Source organism: Malus domestica, chromosome 17, assembly GCF_042453785.1.
Source record: "Malus domestica chromosome 17, GDT2T_hap1".
Taxonomy (NCBI): domain Eukaryota; kingdom Viridiplantae; phylum Streptophyta; class Magnoliopsida; order Rosales; family Rosaceae; genus Malus; species Malus domestica.
Genome location: NC_091677.1, coordinates 20,970,877 through 20,975,179, shown reverse-complemented (window position 1 = coordinate 20,975,179; position 4,303 = coordinate 20,970,877).

Genomic DNA, 4,303 nt, shown 5'->3' with positions numbered 1-4,303 from the left:
TATTTTGACAAATCTTCTATCTACAAAAGTCACGTATGGCCATTAAAGGTTATCATTATAGAGGAATTTGTTGATTTTTGTTTCGAACTTGTAAGCAGCTATCAATTTCCGCTTCGAACTTGTAAGGAACTGCCAATTTCCCATGAACTTTAACTTTAACTTTAACTAATTTTTTATAATTGGTCAATTTCTCCCTCAACTTTAATTTTAAGAGATTGCCCTTCTGAATTTTTATAATTAGAGTTCGGGTTATATTATATTGTCCTCTTGCTTTTCTAATGTCTTCTTGCTTTTCCTTTCTTGAAATGTGAAGTATGATTGTATGAGTAAAGTTAAGAGTTATAATAGTCCAGGGCGAAATAGACCAAGCCTAAAAGTTTGTGGAAACTTGACAACAGAGTAAAAATTCATTTATTTGTTGAAAACATTGGCATTGTTATGAAGGCCAGGGATTTGTTGTCCCCAAACTTGTGTCACTATCCGTGTCTCTTTTATAATTTTTCGACATGTCTCGTTTAGTTTAAGTCCAAATTAACACTATCAAAGTTTCATTAGATTAAATAAATTAAAATTAAAAATTAAAGAAAATAAAACCAAAAGGGATTGGAAGTGTAAGGGACGGGAGATTTGGGGGCAGAGAGGGGTTGGGGGACAGGGGCGACGATGATGGCCTGTTGGGAGTTAGGGTTTGGAGGGAGGTTGATGGCTGGGGCACAGATTGGGTGGTAGTTTGGGCGACAAGAGATGTCGGCGAAGGAGAGGGAGAGCGGCCATAGGAGTTGGGGCTCCAGATTTGCAATAGTAATGAAAATGGAGATGGCGGTGGTGTTCCAATTTGCAGGAAGTGGGTTGGGTCTCCATTTTTTGAGGAAGTGGAGGGAGAAAAATAATGGAACTCAAACTGGGAGACAGACTGTTTTTATCATGACTATGTGAAGAGAGAAAAAAATGGCAAGGAGAGAGAAGGATGTTTCGATGACAAATTACTATGTGTTGGGGAGGGTGTGGCGGTCGGATTGGTGTTGGTGGGGAGTTTGAGTGACTGTTGGTTTTATTTTCTTTAACTTTTAGTTTTAATTTATTTAATCTTGAAACTTTGACTGTGTGAATTTGGAGTTAAACTAAAGGACACTTGCCAAAAAATTGTAATGAGACACAGGTAGACACAAGTTTGGGGACAGCAGATCCCTGGTCTTGTTATGAATGCCCACACACACATTGTCAATGCCCTTGCAAATTGAAATAGACTTTGGAAACAAAAGGATTGTTTTCAAAACATGCGATGTAAATTTTAAACTGTAAGAACCTGTTTGTATGGAGCCACTCTATAAATAAAGTGCTCCGACTACAGTTAAAGGATATAAAGAATATACAGAGAAGAAAGAAAAACTTTAGTATCTATGCCTCCCTCTTTTATTTATCATCCTCTTGTGCTATAATTTCAATGTGATATTTTACACCTGCTTCACTTCAGTCACTATTAAAGGTTATATCTCTAACTTTTACATATTTATAACACGTTATTAGCACAAGTCTCTAAAATCTAACCATTTCTCATTTCTCTTTGCCGAACGAAAGAAAGAAAAAAATGTTGCCTTTAAGGATTTTACTGTTCATCTTCTTCCTTTGCCTCAACTGAGCGATATACCCTATCGACAAACTGTTTGCTCCATGCCTGCTTTTAGTTCTCAATCTAACAGTTACATACATCTTTGATTTCTTGTTTGGTGTAGATCTTGATTACTAACCCAATATTTATTTATGTTGATTTTACTGCAATCCAAGATGATGCGGTGTAATCGCCCATCTTGAACTACAAATTTAATCTTACTACAATCTAAGATGGTGCGATATAATCGCCTATCTTGGACCGTAAATATAATTTTATTGCAAATTTTAGGTGGAGCGGTACAATTGCCCACCCTGCCCTGCATATTTAAATTTACTTGCTATTTAATTTCATTGCAATTTTAGGTGGTGCGGTATAATCGCCCACCTTACTATGCGTATTTAAATTTTCCTGCTACTAAAGTGGTGCAAAATAATCTCCCATCATATGTTATATTATTTCAATGAGAATGGTGCAATACAATCGCCCTCCTCATTCATCTTGAAAATCTCGAGCCTGAAGATCCAGTGCTTATCATTTTGGCCTGAAGATCAAAATTAAAAACTTGTAAAAACCAGAAGTTCTAACACTACATACCTTCAAAATACATATTATTGCAAGTTCTTACACATCTCATTTTTCTTTTAGAAAAGAAAATGACGAACTTGGCAAAACTTGATTTTGCTGCCCTGGACATTACAGGAAAGAATTACCTTACCTGGGTACTAGATACCAAGATCCATCTGGAACCAGGGAATCTTGGAGATACCATTAAGGAAGAAACTAGCTCATCCTCTCAAGATCGAGCGAAGGCCATGATCTTATTCGTTGCCATCTTGATGAGGGACTAAAGAGCGAGTACTTAACAGTTGAAGATTTGTTAGCTCTTTGGAAAGCATTGAGAAACAGATACAATCACCAGACAACGATGATTATTCCAAGGGCTTGCTATGAGTGGACTCACCTAAGGATCTAGGATTTCAAGTCAATGGCTAAGTACAATTCTGCATTGTTCAAAATTATCTCTCAAATAAAGCTCTGTGGGAATACCATTACTGAGGAAGATATGCTGGAAAAGACTTTAAACACATTTCATGCCTCTAACATGCTCCTGCAGCAGCAATATAGAGCATAAGGCTTCATTGAATACAACCAGCTAATATCTGTGTTTTTGGTAGTTGAACAAAACAATGAGCTCTTGATGAAAAATCATCAGTCCAGACCTACTGGATCTGCACCATTCCCAGAAGTGAATGCTACTTCCCTCGAAGTGAACGCCACATAGTCTAGTGGCAATAATCATAAACGAGGATGTGGCCACAAGCGAAGTCGATGGAACAAGAAAGGCAAGAACCATGGTGGTTAGTTTCACAACCAGGTTCTAAGGAAAAATTCAGGCTCGAGCTTTAAAAATGTGAATCACCACAAAGGCAAAGCTCACATGAACAATGCTCCCAGAAATTCTGAAGGAGCCTACCATAGGTATGGTGGTCATGGACATTGGGCGCGTACTTGTCGTACCTTAAAACATCTGGTGGATCTATATCAAGCCTCCTTTAAGGAGAAGGGTGTCGAGACTAATTTTCTTGACCAAGCTAAACCAATGGATATACCTGATCCAGTGTGCGACTTATCAGGGCAGTTGAACACAACTCACCTAGATGTTTCAGACTTTATTGTGGAAATGGGGAATGAAGTATACCGGTCCAACTGAATCATTTATATTTGATGTACTTTTATTATTCTGAACTTGTAGTTTAAGACTAGCATTTCGATTCAATAAAAGTGGCATTCAAATTTCATGTTATAAGTTGTTTTTAAATGTGGTCCCTTTTTACTTAGAAAGCATGGATAAAAACTATAGTTATTCTCAGAACATGAGAAATGGCAGAGATATTTGTCTTGCAGACTGCGCAACCACACATACAATACTTCGTGATCGAAAGTATTTCTTAAACTTGATGCTTACAAGAGTAAGGGTAATAACAATATCAGGCAAATCAGATGTAATTGAAGGCTTAGGGAAAGCCTAGATTATGTTACCAAATGGAACAATATTGTCCATACAAAATGCGTTGTATGTTACTCGATCTACTCGAAATTTGTTGAGTTTCAAAGACATACGTTTAAATGGATACCATATTGAAACGAAAAGTGCAGAAAATATGGAGTATCTATGCATTACCTCTAATGATACCCAGAAGCGTATATTGGAAAAGTTGCATGGTTTGTCGAGTGGTTGTATTATACATACATAAAGACAGTTGAATCACATACCTGATTTCAAGAACATTTGCATAAAAGTACAACTTAATTAAACTAGACTACAAGAAATTTATAACTTAAACTTAAAGTAAATGCATTCAATCCTTAATAAGATCATCTGATTGAGTCCTTTAGTAAAATCGAAGCACATCCCTTCAAACAGTTCAGGCTTTAAAGACACTGCATACACATACAAATAATCTCGTCTTAGACCCAACATTCGAGCACTTCTTTATTGTCCAGGTAAACCCAAAAATAAAAAGCCATTCCATTCGATTTCTGAAATCAGGCTGTGTAACATGAGACACAAAAATGATAGTTACAAGACCTAATACATTTGTATTTCTCCGAGAATTAAAACTTTCATCAATTGCATGTAAAATAAAAACCCAGAAGGCAAATGTTTAAATCCTAACAATTGCACACAAA